This window comes from Scyliorhinus torazame, chromosome 15 (assembly GCF_047496885.1).
Source record: "Scyliorhinus torazame isolate Kashiwa2021f chromosome 15, sScyTor2.1, whole genome shotgun sequence".
Classification (NCBI taxonomy): Eukaryota; Metazoa; Chordata; class Chondrichthyes; order Carcharhiniformes; family Scyliorhinidae; genus Scyliorhinus; species Scyliorhinus torazame.
In genome coordinates, this window is record NC_092721.1 from 159,399,508 (window position 1) to 159,422,505 (window position 22,998).

General features: G+C 49.2%; 1 protein-coding gene across 3 annotated transcripts in view; it reads right to left on the bottom strand.

Moving 5' to 3' along the window:
- Positions 1 to 22,998, bottom strand: part of LOC140391939 (stAR-related lipid transfer protein 13-like) — a 938,750-nt gene that overhangs the window by 433,740 nt on the left and 482,012 nt on the right. The window lies entirely within an intron of this gene.

Consider the following 22,998-nt stretch of genomic DNA (forward strand, 5'->3'; position numbering starts at 1 on the left):
AGCTTTTTGTCCCACTCTTGTGATGCTTGAAACAAAGGCATTTGCAGTCAAAGCTTTATATTATGCTTTAGTATATATTTCAATGTTATCTGCAATTTGGCATGTTTTTGCTTCCTCATGGTCCAATGGCAGTGCTGAATGTTCCCTGCTCACCAGCAGGGCCGAGGTTGCTGACAAGACAGTAAGTTTCGTTTCGAAGTCATAGAATTTCACAGTTGTTCTGGCCTGTTGACCGGAGCTATTCATTCGTGCTGTGAAACTGAACTCTGTACCGTGTTGAGAATTTATACAAATGGCAAGAGCCTGTGACACTTAAACCACTTGATTTCAGTGCCAAAACCCTGTTCCTCCAATGCTGCCTTACAGTGAGGCAATGTTACCACCAGTAGGTAGTATTACCATACACTAATAAGAATTCAGAGATTTGCAGAATCATGCACCACAGAAGCAGGTATTTTAGTCCATTGTGCCTGTACAGATCCTTGAAGAAGATACCCAATTACTCCCACTCCTTTGTTTTTTTTCTCCATAGCTCTGCAAATGGTTCCTTTTCAAGAATATAGATTTATTGATAAAGGTTCTAATACAGTAATTATTGTCTCATGAACCTTTAAGTACATTCAATAAAGTAATTTGCAATTTTCAAGCTAACTGCTGTATATAGGGGATGTCTCATTTGTGCACAATGGCTTGATTTGGGTTCAGATCAAGCCCAAGATGAGGTGCAAAGCCCTTTGTTGTCAGCTTGGATATTGTGTATCTCTCTTGTGGAGACCATGAATTGGATTCAATGTGAATTTGAATTGGTTTTTGGAGCAAGCGATGAGATGTCCACACAGCGCATTGGCCATGTAATTTTAAAGAATGGAATAACTTTTTTTTAAAAATAAAAAACAAACAAACTCTTAAGTTTGAATCTGAGCATGACAAGTTGCAAAACTGAATGCCATGTATCTGGTGATTTTTGAGCTGGGACTACAAAATAAATGGTCACAAAGACAACCAGATTGTTCTAAAAATCCAACTGCTGATTGATATCCTTCAGGAACAGAACAAGTGATGCAGACTCTAGTCCACATTGCACGGTCAACTCTTAAAGCCCTCTGAAATGGCAGATAGTTGGTTTGCACTGGTAACTCACAGATCACAAGTGAGCAAGAGCAATTGGTGAAGACAGGGTTATCAACCGATAGTCCTTATCAGAAGCCACTGGGCAGTCCAAGCTCTGCTTGGGAACATTGATGATTGTGATAGTGTGCCACTTTAAGAAGGCGGCTCCATTCGCCACCTGACTGGCTGAGGCCAATCGCGTGAACCCCATCTAATGTAGAGTTTGCATGGGGCCCTGGGAGCAGGACCTTGAGCAGTGTAAGTGTATAAAGACTTGTTGTTTTGTGCCTGTTATCTAACTGGCTTTGCCTTTCATCAATAAGCCATCACAATGAGCATGATACTTCTGGAGCAACAATAAAGAATTTGCAATATAATGGCAGATATTCTAACTGGATGGTGCATGTTTGCAATAATATAGGAAGAGTTCATCTTAAACTTTACTGGGGTGATGTCTTTATCCATGGAAAATGTGGGCATCTGCATGAAGTACCAAATACAGCAATCAAATGAGCGCATGCAGGCCCTCAATGACTTGCATTCTACAAATGCCACCGACATCAGATTGAATGGGTATCATTCATCCTGTTTAAGGTGGCATCCTGATAGGGTTTCAACACTGGGGAGTTTCAGGAAGCCAGGAAAGCCTGTGAACCCAAAATTAAGCTGCAAAACCCATGTCAATTTTGCTTCAATTGCACAATTAACATAACTGAAAATGACACCTCGCCTCTCCTGAGCACGCAGCCTAACGAATTGAGGTAATGCAGATGCTAATGGTTTGAAATCATACAATCATAGAATTTACAATGCAGAAGGAGGCCATTCGGCCCATCGAGTCTGCATCGGCCCTTGAAAAGGGTACCCTAATTAAGCCCACATCTCCTATCCCCATAAGCCAGTAACCCCACCTAACCTTTTTTGGACACTAAGGGCAATTTAACTTGGCCAATCCACCTAAACTGCACATCTTTGGACTGTGGGAGGAAACCAGAGCACCCGGAGGAAACCCGGGTTTGGAGCTTGCTTTCCAAAGTATTCACATTCTTCCAAAATTCTTGGGCAGTTTCCACAGTTGCTATATCATAATTTGAAGCAGAAATAAATTGCATTTTGAGAACACTACAAAAATTTTATGATATAACATGCATAGCATTTTTTCTTACTGTTGGCACAAATAAAGATTAATTCTTTTCTGCATTGGTAGGAGCATAAGCATTCAGAACTGCATTTCCAGGAAAGAGAAACACAAACCCATGCACTCACCCACATTAAAATCCCCTCAACACTGTCACTGCTGCATAATCAACAATCATTGTATCCAGGGATCTGCTGCACCTGAAATATCACAGAGTGAGGACTATGGAGAACTGATTGGTCAAATGAAATCCATACAATCAGATCAAAGAACATTTACAGCTTCCATTTAACATAGTGTTGGTGCAATCAGTCTCAAAGCTGCCTGTACCTACTTGCAGGTAAAACCAGCCTATGGGATTGGTACTGTTGGGTGACACAGAGTGAACCATCCACACATAGAAACATAGAAAATAGGAGCAGGAGGAGACGATTCTGCCCATCGAGTCTGTTCCACCATTCATTATGATCATGTTTGATCTTGCAGACATTTAATAACACTTTTGTGACTCAATGGCCTAATCCCGCCATCCACCCATATCCTTTGATCCCCTTCGCCCAAGTGCTTTATCTAACTGCTACTTGAAAACATACAATGGTTTGGCCTCAATTACTTTCTGTGGCAATGAATCCCAGAGGCCCACCACTCTCCGGGTGAAGAGATTTCTCCTCATCTCTGTCCTAAATGATCTACCCCATATCCTTATACTGTGACCCTGGTTCTGGACACCCCCATCATCGGGAACATCCTTCTTGCATCTACCCCGTCTAGTCCTGTTAGAGTTTTATAGTTTTTTAGGACATCCCGCTCATTATTCTGAACTCCAGCAAATACAATCCCGACTCAATCTCTCCTCATACGTGCGTCCTGCCATCTCAGGAATCAGTCTGGTAAACCTTCGCTGCACTCCATCTAGAGCAAGAACATCCTTCCTCAAATAAGGAGACCAAAACTGCACACAATATTCCACGTGTGGCCTCACCAAGACCCTGCATGATTGCAACAAGACACCCCTGTTCCTGTACTCAAACCCTCTCGCTATGAAAGCCGACATGCTATTTTCCTTCTTTACCATCTGCGGTAACTGCAAGCTTACCTTCAGTGACTGGTGTATGAGGGCACTCAGGTATTTTTTCTCATTCCCCTCTCCTAATAATAAATCCTGGCCTAACCAGCGACGCCCACATCCCATAAATGAATTTAAAAAGAAAATTTAAGGCCATTCAGATAATAGTCTGCCTTCCTGTTTTGCTACCAAATTGGATAACCTCACATTTATCTAAATTATATTGCACCTGCCAGTCATTTGCCCACCTACTCAACTTGTCCATCCCACACTAAAGGATTTCTGCATCCTCTTCACAGATCACCTTTCCACCTAACTTTGTGCTATCTGAAAATTTGGAGATATTACATTTCATTCCTTCATCTAAATCACTAATATTGTGAATATATTGTGAATAGCTGGGGTCCCAGCACTGATCCCTGTGAGACCCCACAATTCACTTCCTGCCATTTGGAAAAATACCTGTTAATTCTTACTCTTTGCACACCACATCCTGCATCGACATCTCCACTTCAGGGAGAATTCAGTCAGATGGGGTCATGTCCCAAGTTGCATGCTGACTCAAACTTGCACCTTCGGTTTCCTTTCCATTGTTTTAATTCTCCTGCTCCTTCAGCCTTGGCAAATACCTCAGTTGGCTTCCTTTGAGACTATCTAAAGTCTTTCGGACATTTAATAACACTTTTGTGACACTCTCCTTTAATTACCAACATCCCTTTTAATTTCATTTGTAACCAATTTTCCATTCCCATTGCTAGTTTAGTTCCTATAGTTGTCCAAACCTGTACTTTTAAGTTGTACTCAAAACTAGTTTCAAGCAGAACTCATAGAATCATAGAATTTACAGTGCAGAAGAAGGCCATTCGGACCATCGAGTCTGCACCGGCTCTTTGAAAGAGCACCCTACACAATCCCACACCTCCACCCTATCCCCATAACCCAGTAACCCCACCCAACACTGAGGGCAATTTTGGACACTAAGGACAATTTTAGCAGGACCAATCCACCTAATCTGCACATCTTTGGACTGTGGGAGGAAACCGGAGCACCCGGAGAAAACCCACGCACACACAGGGAGGATGTGCAGACTCCGCACAGACAGTGAACCAAGCCGGGAATCGAAGTTGTGACCCTGGAGCTGTGAAGCAATTGTGCTAACCACTATGCTACCGTGCTGCCTGTTCCATTCCAATTCATCTAAGACTTGTGAACTGTCATTCTGATGTAAATTGCTCCAATATTGGAAAATATCGTCTCCAGGGTTTTCAACATCCAAGAGGACGGTGGAAGCAAGTATTATAACTGCAGTATTTCTGATTTTTTTTTTCCACAGTCCGAAAATCTAGAAGTTCCTTACAAAGAGATCATTTAAAAGCACGTTGAGAATGCAACTGTAAAGAAGGTTTTGCAGTCCAGCCCAAAATAATGTAAAACTAAAAATCTTGCAATTCCATCGATCAACCAGAGGTTTGCCAGATCAGGGCCGGGATTCTCCAACCTCGCGTCGGGTCGGAGAATCCCTGCGGGGCCGCGAGAATTGCTCCCCGCCGCCGGCTTCCCGATTCTCCCCAGTCGATTCTCGGGCGCCCACGGGATTCCCGCCGCGCCAGTCGGGGGCCGTTGAAAGCGCCCTCCCCCCGGCGATTCTCCAGGCCCAGACGGGCTGAGTGGCCGCCGAGTTCGGCCGAGTCCCGCTAGCATGGGTTACTCAGGTCCCACATGGCGGGACTGGAAGGTGTGTCTGCGGGGCAGTCCTGTAGGGGGGCATTCCCTACCAACTCTCAGGATGACAGGAGTCGAGCGTTCCTATCCTGAAAATACAGGCCTATTTTTACTCTCAGCCAGCAAAAGTGTTATCAGGAACACTTATGTTGGAATTCACAGCTCAGTTTAGGAGCACACGCATGTTTCGTTACTATACTATGTAAGTAGGGTGAACCAAAGAAGCATTGGACTCCCCAGAATTGGGTTTTCTTGACAGCTTTAATTGGTATACCTTAAATTCTCTTATAAATTCACCAGAATACTACAGTCAAGGAACAGATCTTCTCATCAGCTTTCCAACTTTTTTTCATAGATTTTACAGTGCAGAAGGAGGCCATTCGGCCCATCGAGTCTGCACCGGCTCTTGGAAAGAGCACCCTACCCAAGGTCCACACCTCCACCCTATCCCCATAACCCAGTAACCCCACCAAACACTAAGGGCAATTTTGGACACTAAGGGCAATTTATCATGGCCAATCCACCTAACCTGCACATCTTTGGACTGTGGGAGGAAACCGGAGCACCCGGAGGAAACCCACGCACACACGGGGAGCATGTGCAGACTCCGCACAGATAGTGACCCAAGCCGGAATCGAACCTGGGACCCTGGAGCTGTGAAGCAATTGTGCTATCCACAATGCTACCGTGCTACTGATCAGAAAAAAAATATTAATATAAATATCCTCCTTGAAATATGAAATTTTTGACTGAGATTTATTTTTCTGCCAGAGAGCAAATATTTTGAGATGAATGATTTAGTGACTGTTTAATTTCCCATGTAAAGCTAGAAATAATCTTATAATCATCTCTCCTCAATCTACACATACCTGATCTGATGGTGGAATGTTCCGATACTTTTTCAAAGTGTCGGTTTCAGCGAGAATACCGGAGAGAATCCCACTGGCATTGTAGGCAAAAAACAAAATCGCCCTATTTAGCACTTTTAAAATAATTTCACGAGTTTCATATCGTGCTCGTGGTGGCTGCCCTGTGATTCACTCACCCCAGCATTACTTGATCCCAGAAATCAGGTAGCACACATTTTAAATGTTTCCCAGCACTTGTTCCAAGTCCAATCAATCGGGGGAATGGCAGCCAGGAAGACAGCCCACCAATTCTCTGAGGGAGCCCTGAACAAGATGCTGGGTGGGGTGGAGCAGAGGCGTGACATCCTCTACCCTCCTATAGGCAGACAGCCTGCCAGCAAGGTTACCAACCCCACACGGGAGGCAGTGGCAGTGATAGTGAGCACCAGCTCGCTTCATAAGATGACAGGGATCCAGAAGATGAATGACCTTCTTGGTGCAGCCAGGGTAAGTTACCCTTCTCATGTGTTCACCCGGAAATCTTAACACACACAGTGATTTCACTCGCAAACACTCTGCTGCCCCCCGCCCATTCCCTCAGTGGATCCTCTCCTCCTCATATCCCTCCTCCAACTCATCTACCATGCATACCTGACACCCTTACCATCTGACCTGGCACAGGTCCTGCTTGCACTCTCCTCATCTGTCTCATTGCAGGACAAACCTGAGCTGGCACAGCCTTCCGGAGTGATGCCCGAGTTAAGGACCCTTACTCCATTTGAGGAAAGAACCCTTGAGCATGCCAGAGAAGTGCAAGACTGCACACGTGCTGAGGGCGAAGTGGGAGCAAGAGACAAAGGTTAGAACCCCAAGAGAATCCAGCCATAGAGCCATCCTCTCGTGAGGTTTGTTTCTGCTATCATTATGCCCATCACGCACTAATGCCATCTCGCTTCCCTTGTACGTCAATCAGGCGACCAGCCTGGACTATCCTCTCACTCTCTGGAAACCACAGACTTTAGCAGCTCCAAGGGAAATATCTCGGAGAATAGCATTGAAGAGGTGTCACAGCTGTGAACCCACACCCTCCACCAGCACAAATACTCACACCTCATTGGGAATCCTTAGTAGACAGGCTTCTGGGTCACTCACTGGTGAGCATCTCACAACTGACGATCAACAGCAGGCGGAGGCAGAGATCTCCCAGAGATCCAGCACTTGGAGGGATGTGGGAGCCCAGGACTCTGCTGAGCACCGGTCAGATAACATGCCCCTGGGTTTGGTTGCCCCCCAGCTGCTGGAGCTACAAAGGCAGAGTCAGGAATATCAGGAAGGGATATCAGAATCCTTTCTTTGACTGTAAGGTCGACTGGGGAGTCCTACTACATTCTATCCGAGGAGATGGTGCCGTCAATCCGAGGCAACGAGGCCAACATTGTGAAGGTGGCATCTGCAGTGGAGACCTGGGTGCAGGATGTGCACTCCATGGTTGAATGTCCACTATATGGTTCAAGCCATGCACTCCATTCCTGGGGGTGTGAGCTTCATGGTGCAGGACATCAACTGCATAGTGCAGACACTTGTGGGAGTTTACAAGTGTTAGTGGCAGAGGATGGCATGGTTCTGGATCTCACTCATGCTGACCTCCATCCCATAAAGAAGCCCAGGGCCCCCCATGCATCCACAGGGAAGAGAATCATCTGGTGCACAGCCTAGGGCTTTCCACCCAGGAGGCCTTGGGGGTGTCTAAGCAATCTGACTCCCTCTTTCCTGTGACCGACACACCTCCAGCCCTGCACACTGAGAAGGGTAGCACTACATCACCTGTGCTGCCCAAAAGCAGATCTGGACCCTCAAGGTCCAGGCCCTCCAGGGGACGCCCGTTCAGGTCATCTCAGGTAACAGAACATGGGCGTCAGGAGGCCTCATCCTCAGCTGTGGATCTTGAGCAAACACTTAGACAGAGCGGTAGGGTGAGGAGTTACAGTGTGGGCATGGGTGAGTTTAGGCACAAGTGGATATTAATCACCAATGTTAGCATAATTTTATGTATTAAAAGTCACGTTATGCAGTCTTTAAGTGCCCCGCTGCTTTTATTTAATTGCAGCAATGCCTGGTGGAGTATCCTCCAAGCCACCTCAATATGTGGCCCTGCCCCCAGACAGTCACCACCTCCTATGCAGCATGCTGGTCCTGTTGACTTGCAACCGCACATTGACATAACCTCTCCTTATCTACTGCAATCAATTGCACAGGCAACTCCAGTGCTGCATCATCCTCACACTCCATGAACCGAAGGGAGGAAACAGATCCGAGAGCAATGAGGAGTCCTGTTGATGCCCTGACCTATAGCCCTATCAAGACATGGAACATCCAGCCATGCACATTCCCCTATGTGTGCACCTTTCCAATAAGCTTAACTCCCTTACTCTCGCACACAATGGCCATGTCCCCACATGACCCTCTCCCAACTCTGAATGACAGATGGGCACCTTGGATAGCATTAGTGGCCCTCAGATCCTCCCAAGGGTGAGGACTGAGGGCACATGCGTACATTGGCTTGACCTGTGTGCTGACTTCCTGGGGGGCTGAAATGCTGCCACAACCCTTGTCATTTTAGGGCTTTCTGCTGTGCTCTGATAACTTTGCCCCTTAAATTGCAGGCTCGGCCAGTGTCACCTCCCTCTCATAGAGAGGGGAGTCCAAACCTTGGAGTTCAATGCTTGGGAGCTCAGCTCTTTAAGGGTTAACCAGTGGGTGCCACTCAGTGGCAGAATCATGTATTACAATACTGATTTAATGGGGGGGGGGGGGGGGGGGGGGGGGGGAGGGGGGGGGGGAGGGGGGAGAGTAAATTGGCCTGGTATTGTCGTCCCCTCTGTGTCAGGGTCCTATTGCCCTCAAGGAGCTACTCACTGCCCTTTGCCATAGCCCCCTGTATTTCCCATCCGACATGGCCTTTCACCAAACCCCACCTTGGGACTTCGCAGTCAACCCCTGTGCTGACCCTGTGGTTTCTCCTGCTACCATCCACTTATAGCTGCCACTCGAGAAAGGCAATCCCTCCGAGGAACCATCGCTCCAACCCCCCACCACCACCATCAAGTACCAGGTCCCTTTGAGAGCAAGAGCACCACAATAAAAGAAGCCCCCCAAAGGCTTGGCAGCATCAAACCCTCCCCACCCCTCCACAACCTCCCGCAACCTGTCCCAGAGAATGACTAAGCTGGTTCCTTACGTCCTCCGTGTTAGCCCTCTCCATCGGGCTCCCTGGTGGGTAATTGCAACCTGCAAATTCACCTCTGATGTCCTATTCAGGTATTCCAGGTTCACATTTTTATCGAGATGTTGTAAACCACGCCGGCAAGTGAATATTCAATGAGCTCGCTAATGATATTATAATGTATCAAAATGAGGGGCGTCATTCTCCTGGCCTTCCTGGGGAGGATCTTCATTATGTCACCGGTGAGAGGTTTGGAAAATCGGGAAACAATACCTTGCCGGCAAGAATCTCGGGCAAAATTCTCCTCCAACTGCGCGATGTCCGCCGACTGGCGCCAAAAACGGCGCCAATCAGACGGGCATCGCGCCGCCCCAAAGATGCGGAATGCTCCGCATCTTTGGGGGCCGAGCCCCAACATTGAGGGGCTAGGCCGGCGGCGGAGGGATTTCCGCCCCGCCAGCTGGCGGAAATGGCGTTTGTTGCCCCGCCAGCTGGCGCGGAAATGCGGCGCATGCGCGGGAGCGTCAGCGGCCGCCGACAGTTTCCCGCGCATGCGCAGTGGGGAGAGTCTCTTCCGCCTCCGCCATGGCCTCCACCATTGCAGAGGCGGAAGGGATAGAGTGCTCCCAAGGCACAGGCCCGCCCGCGGATCGGTGGGCCCCGATCGCGGGCCAGGCCACCGTGGGGGCACCCCCCTGGATCAGATCGCCCCGCGCCCCCCCAGGACCCCGGAGCCCGCCCACACCACCTGGACCGGCCGGTAAATACCAGGTTTAATTTACGCCGGCGGGACAGGCAATTTCTGGGCGGGACTTTGGCCCATTCGGGCCGGAGAATTGAGCGGGGGATCCCGCCAACCGGCGCGGCCCGATTCCCGCCCCCGCCCAATCTCCGGCACCGGAGACTTCAGCGGGGCCGGGATTCACGGCGGCCAACGGCCATTCTCCGACCCGGCAGGGGGTCGGAGAATGCGCCCCTCATTTCCTGACTAGTGAGATTTTGGGCCCACGTCACCATTTACACTGACGGCTAATGCAGACTCAAAATTCCACCCGGTGTTTGTGTGAGAAACTGACTTTGTTGGAAAGGTCAGCTGAATCCAAACAGATAGATTGGCAGGTATCTAGCAGGCAACCATATACAGGGGAATTAATATTTTAGTTAGGAAGTCCAAAAGAACCTGTTCCAATAAAAAAGCAAAATACCATGCATATGAGAAATCAGTAGCTGGATACTCTGCCGCATTGGAAACGGCGCTACCGGCGGTGAGCAGCGAGTAATCCAGCGTGGGGCAGAAAAAGAGATTGGCGCCTGTTCTGAAGCTCAGGTTCCCTGCTGGCATCGGGAACGAGGTTCGCATCCCACACCAGTGGGAGGACGCAAATGGGTCTTAATGACCCCCAACAGAGATCCTTTAATTAAAAAGACCCCCATCAGAGACCTCCTAATTAAAGAGACACCCACCAGAGACTTCCCAGAAGAGAGTCCTCCACCTGGAAGCTAGAGAACAGTCCAGCCAGAAGCAGTGAAAATAAATCTCTGCTTTAAACTCACCTGGGCAATACACCTGCTGGCTCAGGCACAGGAAGCAGCACCTGTGAGTTACTGGAAAGAGAAAACCAGTCAGCTGAGTTTAAACCCCCTCAGATCTTTGATCTGCAAACCCTTCATTCATTTCTCTTTGATATTGATTTTATTAGGCTGTGATTAACAGCTTGCACACATAACCATCTGTCTGCATTCTTTCATTTATCTCCCTTCATGCCTGTGTGACTTTGAAGTAGTCAGCTGTGAAGCTAACTGCAATGGTAATAAACATCAAACTTAGATTGACAGCTCATGGAGCACATCAAAGAGAGTTAAGTGCTTTCTGTTAGTTTCAGGAGGTAAAGCTCCTTTTTCAGGAGGTCCATCTTCTTTCTTCATCAGTGGATCTGTGATGTTTTGTGCCTTTTCAATATGGCACCCAGGCATGATGCCATGATTCTCGTCATGATGACAGGACTCACGGCATAATGCCTGACCAACCACGGCGCTGAACCCCTGGGTGCATAACTCATTAGGTTGGGATCGGAAGATATGGGGCTAGATCATCCGACCGGCTGCGCCACATTTCTAGTCCAGCATGCTGTTGGGATTCTCCGTTTCATCGGCTGGTCAATGGAGTTTCCCATTGTGGGGCAGCCTCCCGCCGCGAGGAAACCCCCGGGCTTCTGGCAAAACAGAACATCCCGCCGGCGGTGAAACCAAGTCATGGTGTGGTTTCCCGGTGGCCTCCGCAATGGGAAATACTCCCTGTTCCTGATCCCACCCCCGCCAGGGGGCTTAGTCCCAGATGAGAGAATTCCACCCAAAGTCGTAGATTGGAATGATCTTTCATCGGAACTCTATTTCTTTTCACAGATATTGTCCGACTTGCTGAGTATTTCCAGCATTTTTTGTTTCTTTTCAGACTTTGTTCCAAGCAATAACGTATTGAACAAAATGGTCCAGATATTCCTCTCCCAATAGGGACAAATACTGAGATGTTCCCCGCTATTAAGGATTATAATGGCATGGGAAGTTCTGGGGTGCCAACTTATGCCCGGACCCAGAACTTTCAGTTAGTTAAAAATAGCTCAGTAGAAGACCACACTGATGTTCCCATCAGGAGCTGTCAACATATCTTTATCAATATCTTTACGCAAAGAGTGGTGAGGCCGTGGAATGCCCTACCTGCAACAGTAGTGAACTCGCCAACATTGAGGGCATTTAAAAGTTTATTGGATAAGCATATGGATGATAATGGCATAGTGTAGGTTAGATGGCTTTTGTTTCGGTGCAACATCGTGGGCCGAAGGGCCTGTACTGCGCTGTATCGTTCTATGTTCTATGTTCTATGTAAACCTGGGCCATTTGCCCAATACCTACCTAGAATTTTACACTGATTTATGTTGAACTGTTCCTAGCAGGTGTGAAGCTTACTTAGAGTGCACCCCATTAAAGCAGGAATGCCAAAGCACTGTAGCACCCCTGACACTGCCGACACCTCTCAACTTTGCACCCCCCAATGCACCCCTGACATTGCTTACCTCCCCACAACATTACTAAGCCCCCAAACTCCCAAGATTGTTCATTGCTGAGGAGAAATGTCTTCACCCAGAGAGTGGTCGGCCTGTGAAATCCGCTACCACAGAAAGCAGTTCAGGCTGAAACATCATGATCGGGATTCTCCATTTCGGTGTTGATGCCGACGCAGAATTCGTGGACTTTTATGACAGTATAACTGGCGCCGCACCTGGATGAATTCCACTACGGCTAAGTGGCTAGCACCGGCGCCACATGAACACAATCGATTCTAATGAGAAATGGTGCCAGATTTGTCAGTTTTGTGATTGACACTCAAAAGGCTGACAAGCTGCAGCCGCAAAAGTACATTTCACTCCCCACAGACACCATCCCAACCAACAAGATGGCAGCGAAGAGAGCAGTCCCAAGGTTCATAGACGCAGAGCTCGAGACGCTCTTGGATGATGTGGAGGAGAGGCGGGTCATCCTGTATCCTGGTCCGGGAAGGAGGCTGGCAGTCGCTTTCATTCGCGTGCCTGGGCGCAGGTGGCAGAGGCCATCAGCGCCGTGGGCAGTGTCGTCTGGACTGGCCAGCAGTGCCGTAAAAAACTGTACGATGTCCTCAGGGTGGCAGGGTGAGTAGGCAGTACTGTGCCCTGGCACCAACCCCTTTCCCACATATGCGTAACCCTACCACCCCCACTCAGAGGGTAGCAGTACCCCCACCCTGCACCACATGCCTGTACCCATACCAGCCACCATGACTGGGTGTCCTGGCCACTGAGGCCACCAGCTACCCATCCCCTGGGCTGCATGCGTCAGACTGTCTAACACTGTCGTTTTTTTGTACTCACCGCCCCCCCCCCCCCCCCCCAGAAGGCCGCCAGAATGGGAGAAGACAGGAGGGGGACCGCCAGATCTGCTGCTCCTCACTGTGGCAGAGCAGAGGGCCTCGACGTGGTCGGCAGCCTAGAGGAAAGGGTGGTCGCCAACGTGGAGTTCGGCCGCAGGCGAGAAAGTGAGGTCCTGCTCATTTGCGTTTCCACATGACATGTATATCAACACCCCCCTCACTACCCTCACCCCCACCATTACACCACCCTCACCTTACACCACCCCCACCCGCACCTACATGCTTAGCCCCACCACCGACCGGCCTGCTGTCTAATCATGGGTCTTGTCTTGTGTCTTACAGGACCTGCTGGTGATGTGGGCGGGTCCATCTGCAGTCTCCCGCCCCCAGCCAGTGCCACGGCTGGAGCCCCCCAGTGACCCGAGCAGTGATGAGAGCAGCTTGGACACCAGTCGCCTGCCCGAGACTCAGGAGACCCCGGAGCCTGAGTCAGAGGATGACAGTGATTTCCCATCTCCAACACCCTCCACTATCCCAGAGACACTCACCTCGGTTGGGCACTTTAGTGAAGAGGCTCATGGGACACTATCTGGTGCGTACCACATAGCTTATCCGGTACAGCAGGTGGAGGTAGGAACACTCAAGGGGGTGGATGGACTGAGGGCAGATCTACCCCAGGGACTAGCTGTCACCCAGATGGGTTTCTGGAACGGACAGTCCACCAATCGCAGAGATGCAGATGCAGAGCCAGGGGTTGTCGGCAAGCATCCAACACCTGGAGGTGCAGTTGGAGGAGTCCAACTGTGTGCAGCAGCAGGAGGAGGTGCCGACCATGCGTGCCACCCTGGCCAACACCGCACGGTGGCATCCATGGTGGAGGCATTGGCGGTGACGGTTTCGGCTGTGGATCAGCATGTCCAAAGCCTGGGGCATTCTGTGTGGGCACTGGCCGAAGCCCAGGGCAGGGTTACCGTCTCACAGGCAACCATGGGTGAGAGGCACCTGGACATGGCAGTGGCGTTCCTGAGCGTGGCCCAGTCACAGCAGGCCACGGCTGAAAACGTCGGTGGCACTGCCCAGGCACTGGCTGACATGGCACAGACGCAGAGGGTGGTGGCCCTGTCTTAGAGGGAGGTGGCACAGTCACTGGCTGATGTGACACAGACCCAGAAGGTGGTGGCACAGTCAGTGTGTGATGTAGCGCAGTCGCAAATGGAGATAGTCCACTCCCTGTGCTCCGTGGCTACAAGCGTGCGGACTGTCGTTGACACTAGAGCGGACCTTCAGGACTGGCAGCGCCAGGTGGCGTGGGGCCTCAGGGGATGGCTCCGCTCGCACCCCCATCCTATGGGGTAGCCTGGGGGAAGAGGAGGTGATGGGGCCCATGCCGTAACACCGCTGCACCTCTATCTCTCCCCCCCTCCTGTCCCTGGTGTGGTTATTGGGCAGAACAGGGTGACACCATGCCATCTGGGATACCCGAGCAGAGGCTAGGCCAATCCGGGCCCGGTTGTCCCATAAGACGCCCACCAACAGGGACCTAGGATGCAGGACGGGTATCACAGCAGGCCACCTCCACTCCTGCTGTACCGTTTGGGGAACCACCTAGATGTAGCGTTGGGACCTGTAAGGCCAGAAAGTTAGACACTAATTAAGTTGGCACAGGTGCAGGGCAAGTTTTGTTATAGGGGCTAGGGCACAAACCTGTATATATTTGTTCACATTAATACCTGTCACCACTGTTACAACCTGCCCCGGTGCTCAGTCAGATGGGTGTGAGGGGTTAGCTGGTGGCTGATCTGGGCTGGTCAGAGGAGAGGGTGAGGAATGGGTTGATCGTTGTGGATGGCCCAGGCACAACTCCCCCCCCCCCCCCACCACCACCAACCATCCACCCAGGGGATCAATGGTACCGTGTGATAGAATGGCCAGTTCACATGCAGGAATCACCCAGGTGGATGGTGGAAAGTGCTACTGTGGGCAGGAGTCAGACATTGTCAGACGATGTGGAGCACCAGAGCTCATCGCAGAGCGGGTTGTCATCATCTTCCATCCCATGGACCAGACCCGCTGTTACTGCCAACCCAGGGCCCACACCTCGTAGTGCGGCAGGCATGTATCACGGTGGAGGTTGCAGGCAGGAGGGTCGCTGTGTGTGTGTGTGTGTGTGGGGGGGGGGGGGGGGGTGGGGGGGGGGGTGGAGGGGGAGGGGTGGCATGCAGTGTCCATGCACCTGGCCAGACCCCTCTTCCATTGTTGGTGAACCTGGAGGCGATCAGAGCTTCCCATGCGCGTTGGCCCTGGCGCACACGTCGTGCAGCTTTCCATGCCTGCTTGGGCCCCATGTCCTGCCCAACCTCACCCTCCTTCGCATCCTCATCATCGGACGAGGCTTCCATTCCTCCTCCTCGTCCCTCTGCTGCGCGATGTTGTGGAGGACGCAGCAGGCCGCCACAATGCAGGTGAATCTCTCAGCATCATACAGGTGGGCCCCTCCAGAACGTCCAGGCACCTGAACCGCAGCTTCAGGAGGCCGATGCACCTCTCGATTATGCTCCTAGTTGCTGTATGGGCGTCATTCGGGTCGCCACGTCCGTCTGTGGCCTCCGGATAGGTGTCATCAGCCACGAACACAGTGGATAACCCCTGTCACTCAGGAGCCAACCTCCCAGCTGGGGGAGGGGGGGGGTCTCAAACATGTCAGGAATGTCGAGTGTGCCAGGATGAAGGTGTCGTGCACACTTTCGGATGTCGGGAGCAGAGGTAAATGATGCTCAGCTGATCGTCACATATCAGCTACACATTCATCGAGTGGTACCCCTTTCGGTTGGTGTAGTGCGGCCTATCATCTGCAGGTGCTTACAGAGGGACAAGAATCCCATTGATCACACGCTGGACCCGGAGCACCACGGCGATGGTGGCGAGGCCCACTTCCGGGCATCCTGGTGGGCTTGGTCCACATTGAAATGGATGCATTGAGCCGCCTGGGCATGCAAGGCCTCCATGATAGCGCAGATGCATCTGTGCACCGATGTCTGTGAAATCCCAGACAGGTCCCCACTCGCCGTCCTCCCCCATACCCCCACTGGCCATCATCTGGCAGATATGTCGCACTGTCTCCTCGCTCAACTGGAGTCTTCGATGGCATGTCTGGCTCGGCAGGTCTTCGAATGACAGGCAGTGCCGGTACACACAAGGCCTCATGCAGCGCCTCCTCGGCACCTCCTCCTTCTTGGCCCGTTGGCTGGCCATCCTGGGCAGCTGCCTCCTGTTGCCCTGGGACATGCTCCGCTGCTGCAGCTTCCTCCTCCTTGAGCAGCTCCAGCTCGCACAGCCGCAGGGCATCCCCCAGGGCTGCAGCTACTAGGAGGAAGGCCACCATTGCTGGTTGAATTCCAATACCCATTGTCTGCAACGGATAAAAGGCCGACATGTTAGCAGTGCCTGTACCCCCCCATGCCCAACCAGGTCCACTGGGCTACATGATGGCCCCAGTTGGCACTGCAGTCTCTGCCCCCGCATGTCCCGCCTCAACCCCACACCCCTGGCGGCGTTCCGTAGGGCGTCACCCCGGCCACTTGGCCTGTTCTCCCATCACCCCCCCTCCCCTGGCCCTGACAGGAGCCTCCCCATCCCAGCCAGCCCAGTCAGTGTCTGGCCCGGCCGCCCGCAGTTGCTCCTCTCTGTGCCTTACCACCTCTGTCTCCCTCATCAGCCACAACGCCGGTTTCACGATTTCTAAAAGCAGAAATCAACCACACCATTGGGAACTTGGCCCATCGGAGGTGGAGAATCGTGGAAGCCTTGGAGAATACTGGGTCGGGTCCGCTAATGACATGCAAATGGTGTTTACTGTATGTGCGTTCTGGAACGAATTGACGCCACTGTCGAGGTGACGGAGAATTGTGATATGCCGTCAAATCGGTGCCCGGAGCAATTTTGGTGTCGGAACCTATTTCGCACTCCCTCTGACTCTGGCCATTCCCCTCCCATATCCCCAACACTGGTCACCATCCACTTCTGAAACCCTGATGCTTACCAACAACCCCACCCCCACATCCTTTGCACTATTGACTGCATTCGGACATCATCTGGACTAAGGAGTTGGGGCTGTGAAATTTTCAGTATACAGTGTGCAGCGGCATTGAAAGTTAGTGCTGCTCTTAACCTCTATGTGGCTGATTCCAGCCTGGGTTTGGACCTAGATAGGGTGCTCTTTCAGAGGGCCGGTGCAGACTCAATGGGCCGAATGGCCTCCTTCTGCATTGTAGGGATTCGATTATTCTACGATTCTATGATTCCTCCCTCAAGAAAACTGCATGCAGAATTTCAGCTTTTAAACCAGGCTTTCAGCAAATTAAATATAGCACCTTCTCCTGCATGGGGATCAGGTGATGTGGGTCTCTCACTGTCAGAGTGGCTCCAATTGTCCACATCGCATTATCCAACAGTAAAACCAGTCACACATAATCATGAGCTTGCCATCACATGATGTGCCATCACAGGTGGCTGCATCCTTCCCATGCAAGATTCCAAACTTCTTCTGGGTCTGCCCACAGATCCATCAGCAGTAGGACAAAATCCAACCGCTGTATAATTTTCAGATATGCAGAAGCAGTTTCTATGTGGCTTAACTTCAACTTGGCAGAATTTTCTGCATTCAGAGGTGATGAGCCTGGAGGCAGATGGGCACTTAATTAGCTGGGATGGTGCCATATCTAAACCCCGCCAACTTCTTGCCTCTGGGCAGGCAGACCCATGACTGACTTCCTGCCCCACTGCCATTTAAGACTCTTAAGTGGCTGATTAATGATCACCTTAGGGCTCCAGGCCGGTCAGCTGATATGCAGCCTGCACAATTGGTAAAGGAGGCCACTTGTCACCTTTGGAGGAGGGGGTCATAAGAACATAATAACTAGGAGCAGGAGTAGGCCATCTGGCCCCTCGAGCCTGCTCCGCCATTCAATAAGATCATGACTGATCTTTTTGTGGACTCAGCTCCACTTACCCGCCTGCTCACCATAACACTTTATTCCCTTACTGTTCAAAAATCTATCTATCTTTGCCTTAAAAACATTCAACAAGGTAGCTTCAACTGCTTCACTGGGCAGAGAATTCCATAGATTTACAACCCTTTGGGTGAAGAAGTTTCCCCTCAACTCAGTCCTAAATATGCTCCCCTTTATTTTAAGGCTATGCCCAATAGTTCTAGTTTCACCCGCCAGTGGAAACAACCTAGCTGTTTCTATCTTAACTGTTCCCATCATAATTTAAAATGTTCCTGTCAGAATCCCCCTCATTCTTCTAAATTCCAATGAATATAGTCCAAATCTACTCAGTCTCTCCTCATAAGCTAATGCTCTCATCTCCGGAATCAACGTGGTGAATCTCCTCTGCACCCCCTCCAGTGTCAGTACAACCTTTCTCAAGTAGGGAGACCAAAACTGTACAGTACTCCAGGTGTGGCCTCACCAGCACTCTATACAGCTGTTTTTAAACTCCATCCCTCTAGCAATGAAGGACAACATTCCATTTGCCTTCTTAATTACCTGCTGTACCCGCAAACCAGCTTTTTGCGATTCATGCAAAAGGACACCCAGGTCCCCCTGCACAGCAGCATGCTGTAATGTTTTACCATTTAAATAATAGTCCATTTTGCTGTTATTCTTACCAAAATGGATGATCTCACATTTACCAACATTGTACTCCATCTGCCAGACCCTTGCCCAGTCACTTAAACTATCTATATCTCTCTGCAGACTTCCAGTGTTGTCTGCACACTTTACTTTATCACTCACCTCGGTGTCATCTGCAAACTTTGGCATATTACATTTGGTCCCCAATTCCAAATCATCTATGTAAGTTGTAAACAATTGCTGTCCCAAAACTGATCCCTGAGGCACACCACTAGCCACTGATCGACAACCAGAACAAACGCCCATTTATCCCTACCCTTTGCTTTCTGTGCGCTAACCAATTCTCTATCCATACTAGTACATTGCCCATAACGGCGTGTACCCTTATCTTATGCAAAAGCCTTTTGTGTGGCACGTTGTCAAATGCCTTCTGGAAATCCAGACACACCACATCCACCGGTTCCCCATTGTCCACTGCACTCGTAATGTCCTCAAAGAGTTCCAATAAATTAGTTAAACATGACCAGCCTTTCATGAACTCATGCTGTGTCTGCCCAATGGGACAATTTCTATCCAGATGTCTCGTTATTTCTTCTTTGGCGATAGATTCAAGTATTTTCCCCACTACAGAAGTTAAGCTAACCAGCCTTTAGTTACCCACCTTTTGTTTACCTCCTTTTTTAAACAGTCGCGTCACAGTTGCTGTTTTCCAATCTGCCGGAACTGCCCCAGAGTCCAGTGAATTTTGGTAAATCACCATGTGCGCATTTGCTATTTCCCTTTGCCAAAGGCGCTCAGTATTTGATCAAGGGCATGGGCATTGGGTCGGGGGGCACCCGCTAAGAACCAGATTCTTGCCCTTGCTTGCGACCCACCTGCGCCCCTCTCCCCTGACTGCCACCATGAGAAACCTCCCATTATTTATCTTTTTCATGGGTCCTTGTGGACGAGGGAGGATTGCTGTTCCGACAGCAGCCATAGACTCTCCCATGGAACTGGTCAATCACAAGAGATGCCAGCCTCTGATTGGGCAGCAGCTCTTGGTGGGCAGAACTTATGCTCTGGGTGCTTGATTCTGGAGGAAGGCTTGCTGGTGTCCTCAGATCTGCCTGATTGAATCAGATCCAGTGGGCCTTCCAACAAAAAGGCAGCGTGGGTCTCTTGCTAACTCTCTAGCCAGGAGTAGAGACTCTCTCCAATGGAACATTCTTCCCCTTGCCTTGCAGTTATTGATGCTTTTATATTAAATGATGATTAAAACCTTTGAAGGGCTTGAACTAGGGAAACTTCTCCCTGAACTCTCACAAAATGGGTTCACGATGCCAGATCACCAGGAAAGCAACGTCTTTGAAAGGTCAACCTATCTAAATGATCTTTATTTTAAGGGCCCCAGGTCAAAACCTATATTTTTTAAATATCTTTCACAGGATGTGGGCGTCACTGAGTATTGTCCTCCCTAACTGCCATTGAGAAGGTGGTGATGAACTGCCTTCTTGAACTGCTGCAATCTATGTGGTGTAGGTACACATACAGCGCTGTTAGGGAAAGAGTTTCAGTATATTGACCTAGTGACAGTGAAGGGATGGCAATATAGTTCCAAGTCAGGATGGTGTGTGGCTTGGATGTGAACTTGCAGGTGATGATATTCCCATACATCTGCTGCCATTACTTACCTAGATGGTAGAGGTTGCATAAGGTGCAGTCAAAGGAACCTTGGTGACTTGCTGCTGTGCATCTTGTAGATGGTACACACTGTTGCCACTGTGTGTTGGTGGTGGAGGGAGTGGTCTTAGAAGGTAGTAGATGGGGTGCTAATCAAGCAGGCTGCTTTGTCCTGGATGTTGTCGAGCTTTCTTTAGTGTTGTTGGAGCTGCACTCTTCTGGGCAAGTGTAGAGTATTCCAGCACACTTAAGACTTGTGCCTTGTAGTTGGCGGGCAGGCTTTGGGGAGTTAGGAGGTGAGTTGGTTAGATTTTCGCCTTTTTGGAGATGGTCATTTCCAGGCACTTGTGGCATGAATGTTACTTGCCACTTATCAGCCCAGGCTTCTTGACCAGATCTTACTGCATATGGGCACAAACTGCTTAATAATCTGAGGAGTGACGAATGGTGCTGAGCATTGTGCAATTAATATTTTCCAGTTTTACCTATTTAGGGTATTCACAGTTTTATTTGTGCTGGGAAATGGATAGATTGGATAAATAATCCCCAGACTGTCAGAAAAAAATAACAAATTTGATGGACATTATTTAGGCTTTGTGGAAAAAGGTGAGACTAAGTCATTAGCCTATTTTACAGGAAATTAATTTGCTGATTCGCTATCAGTTGTTTTACATATAGTCAAAACTATCCCAATCAATTTTAATAATAAATCATTCCTAATTCAAGACTGGAAATTGTGATACAATGCACAAGCAGAGTTCAGGCAAACTTAGCAAATGTTGTACTTTTATAGAGCAGCCAACTCAAATCTTATGCAATTCCACATTGGATCAAAGTTCCCGTTATTGGCAAAGTAAAGTTATTTTGGATTGAATTGGATTGGATTTGTTTATTGTCACGTGCACCAAGGTACAGTGAAAAGTATTTTTCTGCGAGCAGCTCAAACAGATCATTTAGTGCATGAAAAGAAAATACGTAATAGGGCAACACAAGGTACATAATGTAAATACATAGACACAGGCATCGGGTGAAGCATACAGGAGTGTAGTATTAATCAGTTCAGGCCATAAGTGGGTTGTTTAGGAGTCTGGTAACAGTGGGGAAGAAACTGTTTTTGAATCTGTTTGTGCGTGTTCTCAGACTTTTGTATCTCCTGCCGATGGAAGAAGTTGGAAAAGTGAGTAAGCCGGGTGGGAGGGGTCTTTGATTATGTTGCGAGAGGTGTAGATAGAGTCAATGGATGGGAGGTTGGTTTGTGTGGTGGACTGGGCGGTGTTCAAGACTCTCTGATGTTTCTGTTTCTTCCTACTGAGAAACACTGGTCCTTCCATTCATAAGCTCCTCACTCGATTGCAAATCATATAGAACAAGATTCAAATATTTCAAGTCACTGTTGGTGCATTACAAATTAAGCATGACCCATTTAGGATCATTCACCAGCAGAAGGCATGACTCGAGTGAACCACAATAAACATGATAATTTTCTTCCTTTCCTTGAATCTGAGTTGCCTGGATGTGAAATATTATATTATTATATATGAGCATATTGCTGTAGCTATTTCCTCAGGCCAGTTATTACCATAAGCATTATACTTATACAGCCTAACATGTAACAATGTAATAATGCAACTCAAGACTGTAATAGTACAAACTGGATGCCAGGTATTTTAAAGGTGCCCCAAGATGTGCACCTCCAAGGTTTTTGAATGCTGAACTAGAGTAATAATAATAGGAATTATCTCACTTAATTTAACCTGCACTTGTTTGGCGTTCTAATACAAATAATGAATACACATGAGTAGGTCATCATTCTTGACTGAAACAAAGTAACATTTAACTATCTGCTACATTCTTCTAAAACCAGTGAAACCTTGACCTAGTAGATTTCCACTTGATAATCTCTCTGTCAATCAATTTTTGTCCTTTGTTCCCCCCCTATATTCCCAACCTGAGGGAACAGCCTGACAACTGCTGTTGAATGATCATGAACAGGGACCTCAGAACACAATTAGAACAAAGTGCTTATTGATTGCTTAGACAGGCTAGAACATTGCTTATTCTTTTAGGTCTTTGGGAAAACTACAACAATGCTAGTGCATTCTAACTACTTTTCATCTCGATGCTTTTAAAAATACTTTTAGAAGTACTCTTTGCTTTAAAAACTCGATGTTTGAATGTAACTCGCCTCTAGAACCTTCCTGTGGAAAAATTATCAAAACACATCCTGATAAAATTCTCAAACTCATTTAAAACTGAGTGTGAATATCAGGCAGTCCTGAGATTGTAATTGAGAGCCTTCTTAGAACCATAGAATCCCTACAGTGCAGAAGGAGGCCATTCGGCCCACTGATGCTGCACCAACCGTCCGAAAGAGCACTCTACCTAGGCCCACTCCCCCACCCTATCCCCAGAACCCCACCTAACCTTTGGACTCAAAGGGGCAATTTAGCAAGGCCAATCCACCTTACCTGCACATCTTTGGACTGTAGGAGGAACCTAGAGCACTCAGAGGAAACCCACGCAGGCACGGGGAGAATGTGCAAACTCCACACAGACAGTCACCCAAGGTCAGAATCAGACCAGGGTCCCTGGTGCTGTGAGGCAGCAGTGTTTACCACTGTGCCACCGTGCCACCCTCTTGGTAGAGGGCCAAACCTTAAAGTTCTGGAGTTACCTGGTTGTCATACTTCAG